This window comes from Aedes albopictus, chromosome 1 (genome assembly GCF_035046485.1).
Source record: "Aedes albopictus strain Foshan chromosome 1, AalbF5, whole genome shotgun sequence".
Lineage (NCBI taxonomy): Eukaryota > Metazoa > Arthropoda > Insecta > Diptera > Culicidae > Aedes > Aedes albopictus.
The window spans coordinates 124,375,291-124,384,963 of NC_085136.1; positions in this window are offsets into that span (position 1 = coordinate 124,375,291).

Genomic DNA, 9,673 nt, shown 5'->3' on the forward strand with positions numbered 1-9,673 from the left:
CAGAATCCTGACAAGATTCTCAACGGAATGCTGAGAGGATTCTCAACGGAATCCTGAGAGGATTCTGAACGGAATCCTGAGAGGATTCTGAACGGAATCCTGAGAGGATGTACACAGCAAAAAATAATGTAATCCGCCTCGATGTAATGCTACTGATGTATCAGAAAACCGATGTAATCGCTTTTTTCAGATGCACAATCACACCGATTTTGCGTAGAATCACATCTGTCTCAACATTACACAAAAAACAAATAACGATTCTCCTTTCCGTTATGTTTGTGTAATATTCACATCGAGCAAATGTGAATATTACACAGAAACAGCTGCAACCAACTGGTTGTGCCAACATTGTGTACGATTACACAAAGTCGATGTCATATCACATTAGTTTGCGATGCAATATAGAGCTTGCTGACGTTTATTCACCTCTCTCTTTCAAACATGCAGGCGGGATAGGATTTGTTTTCATCGGGAAACCTTTCCCGATGAAAACAAATCCTATCCCGCCTGCATGTTTGAAAGAGAGAGGTGAATAAACGTCAGCAAGCTCTATTATGTCTCGCAACACTGCTGTCATCGACCGCAGTCTCGCGATCCAGGCCGATCAAGCAGCCATGTTTTTTTTTTCATCTCATCGGAGTGGCTGCTGTTTTTTTTTCTACTTTTGGTAAGTATTTTAACAATTTTGATAAGTTAATAGTCTAAATTATATCTAATGTAATCTTTTTAAACAAATTTACAGTTGGTGAAGATCCCGACGAGCTGATGCTGAACCAGGAAACTGAATGCGAGCGGATGATAGTGAGCGGCCAATTCGGCTGTCACCCGAAGAGATTTCACCGGTTTCCCTCAAGCTCCCTCTTCAAAGTAAGCGTTCCAGCTGGTTCCAGCAAATCAGAAAGTTTTGTTCCAAATCGATGGTATCATAATGAAGCCACTTCCGGGCTATTGTAGAAAGTATTGTGGAGAGTGCATCGGCGTACCCCTTCACAACTGCACGAATATATGTTCCCGCTATCTGGCAACCATGCACCCTTTCGTGCTCGAGGAGAGAAACCCGTTATTTTTCAGTTCAATTCTATCGCTCGTCGCGTACATACAAACTCTGTAACTTGCGCTCAATAAAACTATCGTTAAAGTTATTCCGCGTGTTTTTCTGATTATTCCGCTGGCTTCTCCCGAATCCCCGGTGCATTCCCCGTCCGCTGTGTTTCCTGTTTCTGCCAACAGGTGATGGGCCCAGCGCAGAGGCCCCGCGGGATCGGTGAAAGTGAAAAGTTTTGGCCGGCCGAGCAGAGCCGCCATTGCTAGTGTTCCGCATTGAATGCGAGAAGTGGAAAAGAAACATCGCGAAGGCCCCATCGTTTGGGTGTGTTAGTGAGTCGGCCCGGCCGAGTGAAAAAGTGCGCGAGTGAAAAGATGGCCGATGCGAAATTCTCGATCCCGAAACTGAACGGGACGAATTGGGCGACCTGGAAGCACAGACAAACAGACATACTACTCAAATCACAATCGTCGCACGATTTAACGGTCATTTTAAAAATAAACTGTGGTTCGGACTGTGCTCGCATCTGTCATGGTGGCGCTGCTGTGCCTCAATTTTGCTGAGAAATGAACGCGACGCCGATCAATGTTTACATAAAATGACTCAATCATGAACCTTCATTCATGTTTTATGAATGGATGACGGCACGGGGGAGTCGTCATCTGCAAAATTATTACATCGAGCCGAGGGAAACAACACCTGCAAATGAATGCTTCGGATTGAGCATTATAGAGGGTGCTAGTGAGATGCCAAACGATGTTTTTGAAGCAATTTTCTTCTAAGTAGTATGTCTGTTTGTCTGTGCTGGAAGCTCCGGGTGGAAAATTTATTAGCCCGGGACGATTTGTGGAATGTTGTGGTCGAAGACGTTCCCGACGAATTTGATCGTGACGATGACTGGGAAATCGCGAATCGCAAGGCGAAGGCGACGCTGGTGTTGCTGTTGGAAGACAGCCAGCTCGCCATAGTGAAAAAGTGTGCGTTCGCTCATGATGTGTTCGGCGCGTTGAAGGCGTACCATGAGAAGAGTACCCGTTCGGTTCGTGTGTCGTTACTCAAAAAGTTATGTGCGATCAATCTTTCGGAGCGCGGCGATTTGGAACAACATCTGTTCGAAGTAGACGATTTATTTGATCGTCTCGACGCCGCGGGCACGACGCTCGATGCCGACACGAAGATTTGTTTGTTGTTGAGGAGTCTTCCACCCTCTTTCGATGGCCTTGTTACGGCTCTCGATTCGCGGTCACAAGATGACATTACGCTCCAGGTAGTGAAGTCCAAATTGATGGACGAATTCCAGCGCCGGCTGGAACGGGACGGTAATCCGGTGAAGAAAGAAAAGGCGATGAAATCCGCCGTGATGAAGACGAGTGAGACGCGTGTGTGCTTCTATTGCAAGAAGCCCGGCCACCTGCAACGGAACTGCCGGAAGCTTCTGGAAGCGAAGAAAGAAGAAAACAGCAGCAGCTCATCGAGTGGCACGAAGCCGAAGAAAAGTGATAGTGTGAAAGCGAAAGCTGTACACAGTGACTCGAGGGGAATCGCTTTCGTAGTGAACGGTGAAAATTGTCGATCCTGGATTATTGACAGCGGCGCCAGTGCGCACATGACGTGCGATAAATCGTTTTTTACCACGTTTGAGGAATCTTGTGGAGGGTACATTACTCTCGCTGACGGTAAGAAAACGCAGATCCTTGGTGAGGGCGCCGGAGTGCTTCACGGCATAGACGGTGACGAAAAAGTGATCCGGATCGACATAAGTGGTGTGAAATACGTCCCCGGACTGTCTACGAACCTAATTTCCGTTGAGAAACTAGCTCAGAAGAAGCTTGATGTGTGTTTTGATCGTGATGGTTGCCGTATCATCGATTCGGAGGGGAGCGTTGTAGCGACAGGTGCTCGCTGCGGCGGCCTATATCACCTGCGTCAGGCGGAGTCTTCGCTACAAGCTACAGGTGGGCAGCACAAGGAAAACTGCCAGCACTTGTGGCACCGTCGCCTCGGCCACCGCGATTGGGCGGCGGCGGAACGCATCAACAAAGAGGAGCTTGCAACGGGAATGAAGGTGAGTGATTGCGGTCTTAGACTTGTTTGTGAGTGCTGCCTTGAAGGCAAAGCGGCAAGAGCACCGTTCCCGTGTATGGGAATTTGCAGAGCAACAATAAAAACGCGTGCGTTGCTTGGGTTTGTTTTGATCGAACTAACTGGGTACACATTTATTGTCGCTTAGTCAATATAGGGTTACAATGATTGGTATAAATTCAGCAGTTACACTGGTCAACACTCCCCCTTAACTGTGAATTTCTGAAATCCCGAAAACTGTCTTCAGCTGTCCATGAACTGGCTTCGTAAGGGCGTCTGCCTTCTGGTTGCCCGAACAAATGTACTTCAACTCGATGGTATGGTTCTCCAACTGCTCACGGACAAAATGGTGTCGCACATCAATGTGCTTACTCCTCGGCGAATAGCCAATCTCTTTCTCTGCTAGGCATATCGTACTGCGGTTGTCACAGTAAATGGTGATCGGTTCCTTCCTGCCAAGTAACTCCGCTCGAAAGCCACGCCACCACAGAGCCTCCTGCGATGCCGCTGACAAGGCCATATATTCGGCCTCCATTGTAGAGAGCGCAACAGTCGGCTGCTTCCTGCTGCTCCACGAAACTGATCCGCCTCCGAACTGAAACAGGTATCCGGTGACCGATCGTCGCGAGTCGGGATCGTTTCCCCAATCCGCGTCACTAAATCCTTCAAATGCCGCATCCGACTCCTTCCGAAAAACCAATCCTAGCGATTTGGTACCCTGAAGATACCGTAGAATGCGCTTAGCCGCCGTCCAATGGGCTTCCCCGGGATTACCACAGAAGCTGCTGACTGCGTTCACCGCATACGCGATGTCAGGACGAGTGCATTGCGCCAAAAACTGCAATCCACCCACAAGCTCGCGATACGGTACACTATGCATCCTTTCCTTCTCCTGCTGTGTCTTCGGACTCATCGCTTTCACAAGCCGCTGATTCGCCTCAGCTGGTGTCGCCGTCGGATTACAGTCAACCATATTGAACTTACGAAGCAACTCCTCAATATATCTCTGCTGGTCCAACGCAACTGTGTCACCTGTCCTGCTGATCCGCATTCCAAGCACCTGTCTGGCTTCGCCCAAGTCCTTCATACGGAACATCGCCGATAGTTGACGCTTCACCGCATCGAGCCACTCTGGATCATTCGTGAACAGTAACAGGTCGTCAACGTAAACTGCAATGATGATGATTCGCTTCCCATCCGTCATGAAGTATACGCAAGGATCGTAACTCGATCGTTTCAGGCCGATCCGCTTCAGCTCTGTGTCTAGCTTCACGTTCCAGACACGGCTGGCCTGTTTCAGACCATACAGCGCCTTTCTCAGTCGACAAACTTTTCGTGGATCCTTCTGAACAAACCCCTCGGGTTGTTCCATGAAAATTTCTTCATCTGACAGGTCTCCTTGCAAAAAGGCGGTGACTGCATCCATCTGATGGATTCGCAAATCCAACTGAGCTGCCATGGCCATCAGATACCGCATACTGGCATACCTGACCACAGGAGAGTACGTCTCCGTATAATCGATGCCCTTCACCTGCGAAAACCCCTTAATTACGAGACGGGCTTTGTACCGGTCCAGTGATCCATCGGAGTTCATCTTCTTCTTCAGCACCCACTTGCACTTTAGGGCCTTTCGTCCTGGTGGCAGATTCGTCAGTTCCCAGGTGTTGTTCGACCTCAGAGCGTGGAGTTCTTCTTCCATGGCGCGCTGCCACAACTGCCTCTCCTCGGATTTCATCGCCTCTTGAAAGGACTGCGGCTCACCTGCGTCCACGTCTGGTGGTAGTTCCTGAGACACGGATAATCTTTTAGGGACAACACTGAACGTCATATCATAATGTTGATACTTGCCTGGTGTTTTGCGCTCCCGTTCACTGCGCCTGATCGCGAGAGGATCTACTGATTGTGAAGGGAGCGCGACGGTTTCTGCTGACGACGATTCCAAAGTTTCGGTTGCGCTGATGTACAACGGCCCGTAGCCATTGTCATTCTCGGCTTCTGCAACATCTTCGGCGTCTTCTTCATCAGCTCCATCATCAGCTTCAACGCTTTCCGCTCGTTGATCTGCTCCCCCTGTTTTCGGTTCTTCACTAATCAGCATCTTCATTGTTCGGCTCTCCGGAAATACATCTTCTGGAACTCCTGCCGAAAACTGTTCCTCTTCACTCAGGAAGACTGCATCTCGAACTATCTGCACTGTTTTCGTCCTCGGTAGATACACTCGATATCCTTTCGACTGGTATGCAAAGCCAACAAAGATTCCCGGCTCAGACTTTGCATCCCACTTCCGCCTACGCTGCTTGGGGACGTAGCACATCACCTTGGAGCCAAAAACTTTCAGTCCGGACAGATCCGGCCGCTTTCCCGTGAAACGCTCCTCCGGCGTCACCGGAACACCCTTGGTTGGAGATCGGTTTATCAAAAACGTTGCCATCGCTGTAGCTTCCGCCCAGAAGCGCTTGTCTAGGCCTGCGTCTAGCAGTAAACAGCGAGCCCTCTCGACGACGGTCCTGTTCATGCGCTCCGCTAACCCATTCTGCTCGGGATTATACGGTACTGTAGTTTCGTGACGAATACCACAACTGCGCAAGAACCGTTTCATCTCCTTGTTGACATACTCGGTGCCGTTATCGGTGCGTACTGCCTTGATCCTGTTTCCGGTCTGATTTTCCATCAGGGCTTTGTACTCCTTGAAGCAGTCAAGTACTTCCGTTTTCGACTTCAGAAAGTACACGACCAACTTGCGACTGGCATCGTCGATTAGCGACAGAAAGTATCTGCTTCCGGCGATCGACTCCTGCTCCATCGGACCGCACAGGTCCGAGTGGACTAGCTCCAGCACCTCGGTCGCTCTTGTACCCTCGTTGTTGAATGGCTGTCGAAAATGTTTCCCTTCCAGGCAGGTCACGCAAGTAGGAATCTTGGCATTACCGAACGTAACTCCATCAGCCAAGTTCCGGAGCTTCATCAAACTTTGCTCGTTGAGATGTCCCATTCTGCGATGCCATAGTATAATGTCACCTTTTGACTGAGCAGCGCACGAAATTTCCTTGTTGGTCAAACACAGCTTGTACAGTCCACTTGTTTCCTGACCAACGGCCACTATTTCGCCGCTCTTGGATCGCACCTCGCATGCGTCCTTGGTGAATTTCACGCTGTAGCCCTTACTGCATATTCTACTCACCGAAAGAAGATTGATTGATATCTCCGGAACGCACAGCACATCGGAAATTGCCAAGTCGCACGACGCTCCACCGATGTCTGCTTCCAGCTCCACATTCCCGGTAGCGACCACGGACAGTTCAGCATCATTGGCCACACTCACGCGCTGCGACGCCTCTTGCACACCTTGCATAAACGCCTTGCTGCTGCACATGTGTGATGTAGCCCCTGAATCGAAGAACCAATCCGATGCACTTTTCTTCGGGTTCTCAAATGCGGTCATCGCTGCATTCCGTTTTGCTGACTTCTCCTTCTTATCCTTCGGTTCATTCGGTCCTTTCTGCTGGCACTCCGAAGCGAAGTGACCGAATTGCTTGCACCTGTAGCACTGGATCTTGGATTTGTCGGTCTTCTTCTTGTTGACAGGCTTCTTCTTACTGTAGAACGCTTCCTGTTTACATTCTCCCGTCGAAACGCCACTGATTTTCACGTCCTGGAGGATTTTGGCTTTCACGGCGTCCGCCGTAATGCGAGTTCCCGACGCTTCGAGGCCCATAATCATAGGTTCGTAGGTTTCCGGCAAACCCATCAGCAATAAACACGCTAGCCAGGTGTCGTCGACCACGAATCCAACTTCCGTCAGCTTGTGGCTGGTAGACATGAGCTCGTTCACATATTCCTCCACCGACGAACATTCCACCAATCGGACACTCGTCAGCTTCCGGAGCAATCCAATCCGTCGAGTCATCCCGTCATCCCGAAAGGCATCCTGCAGATTCTTCCACGCTTGCTTCGCAGTTTTTGCACTCTGCACTAGGCTGTAATTAATCGGCTCTATGCTGAGGCAGATTGTCGCCAACGCCCGCAGCGAAAGTGCATCTTCCGGATCCTGCCCTTGCCGTGTTACTGCGTCCCAAGTGCCTTCCCGGATCATCAGCATCTTGGTGGCAAACGCCCACGTCGAGTAGTTTTCCCGGCCACGCAACTTATCCACTGCCGCTAACGAAATGCTTCCTCCTCCTGCGCCGATGTGTGTTCCGCCTCCTCCAGCAGCAAGCGATCCCGCTCCTCCGACTGCGCCATTCGGATCCGTCGACATTTCCGAATCTTCCGACACGACACTCGCGGTAAACTAATTACTAACGAACTTTTTAATCGCGCAATAAACGTTTTCTATTTCTGCGGCCCATAACCTATGGGAATTTGCAGAGCAACAATAAAAACGCGTGCGTTGCTTGGGTTTGTTTTGATCGAACTAACTGGGTACACATTTATTGTCGCTTAGTCAATATAGGGTTACAATGATTGGTATAAATTCAGCAGTTACACTGGTCAACACCGTGCGTTGCCGAAAGGAAGTCGTCAAGGATTCTCGATATCGTCCATACTGATCTTTGCGGGCCCATGAAAACCGCCACGCCGAGTGGGAATAGATACGTCATGCACCTAATTGGCGACTATAGCCGTTTCACAGTCACGTATCTGCTGAAACATAAGTCTGAGGCGGCCCAAAATATTATCGACTTCGTGAATTGGACCGAGAATCTTTTTGGTAGGAAGCCCTCTGTTATTCGATCAGACGGTGGGGGGGAGTTTGATAACAAGACCTTGCGAGACTTTTATCGGGCCAACGGGATTAAGCCACAGTTTACGACTCCCTATACTCCCCAATCTAACGGTGTAGCGGAGCGGAAAAACAGGTCCATAACTGAAATGGCGACCTGTATGCTTCTGGACTCCGGGCTTGATAAGCGCTTCTGGGGCGAAGCCGTTTTGACCGCTACCTACATTCAGAACCGTATCCCGTCTAGATCAGTTCCCAAGACTCCATTTGAGATGTGGTGGGGGCGGAAGCCGGACCTTGCCCACATGCGGGTCTTTGGCAGTCAAGCATACGTCCATGTCCCCGACGTGAAACGCAGTAAGATGGAACCGAAAGCGAAGCGTCTAACTTTCCTGGGATACTCAATGGAGCACAAGGGCTATAGATTTGTGGACCCGGAGACCGACTGCATCACTATCAGCAGGGATGCCCGCTTCATAGAAATCGAGAACGGAACGTCGTCCGTTGAGTTTCCAGCTTCAGAGACGGCGCCTACCAAAGAGCAAGCGAAGGAAGAGATGAATCCGGCAGCGTTCAAGGAGGAGACTGATTCCGAGGATTTTGGCGAAGAAGAGGAAGCGGAGGAACAGTTCAGCACCCCACGCGCTGAACCAGCTGGCACCTCGGGTCCCGTGCGTAGATCGGCACGGCAGAACCGAGCTATACCGAAGCATCTTGAAGACTATCTGTTGGAGTACGCTGTTGGGATTGCGGCATGTGCCGTTGAAGAACCGGACGATCATGTGGAAGCTCTTGAAAGTTCGGATTGGCGTGCAGCGATGAAGGACGAGATGGATTCGCATCAGCGGAACGGTACTTGGGAGCTAGTACCCCTACCGCCGGGGCGGAAACCCGTTGGATCCAAATGGGTTTTTAAGGTCAAGCGTAACCAGGAAGATCAGGTGGTGAAATTGAAGGCGAGAGTTGTAGCGCAGGGCTACAGCCAGAAAAGTGGCATAGACTTCGACCAAGTTTTTGCACCAGTTACCCGTCAAGCCACACTTCGTCTGTTTCTGACCGTCGCCGCCAAGCAGAATCTCATCGTTCAACACCTGGATATTAGGACCGCATACCTCAACGGTGTGCTCGAGGAGGAGGTATATATGCGGCAGCCTCCCGGTTTCGTAGTCGTCGGCAAGGAGGAGTACGTCTGCCGCCTCAGGAGGAGCATTTACGGGCTCCGTCAGTCAGCACGTTGCTGGCATAAGAAACTGAACGAAGTGCTCACCAAACACGGATTCAAGCCCTCTGCAGCAGACCAGTGTCTGTATACGAAGGATGGAACAGCAGGACGAGATTTGTTGATAGTCCACGTAGATGACATTCTACTGGCGTCAGCAGATGAAGCAAACGTGAAGAAGGAATTCGAGAACCTGAGCCGGGAATTCGAACTAACGTGTCTGGGCGAGATTCGACATTTCCTGGGTGTGGAGGTTCTGCGCGAGGACAACACCTTCAAGATCAGATTGAAACAGTTCATCGATAAGTTGATTGTCAAGAACGGAATGGAGAACGCGAAAACCACGAGATCGCCTATGGACATCGGATTTCTGAAGGATAAGGTGAACAGCGAACCGTTTGAGGACGTGACCCAGTACCGTAGCTTGGTCGGGGGCATGCTGTACTTGTCGGTTGTTGCAAGGCCAGACATTGCAGCCAGTACAGCGATATTGGGAAGAAAGTTTTCGGAGCCTACTCAAGCCGACTGGACCGCAGCAAAACGTTTACTACGCTACCTGAAGGCGACCAGTAACTATTATCTCCGTTTGGGTGGTGCTACAGAA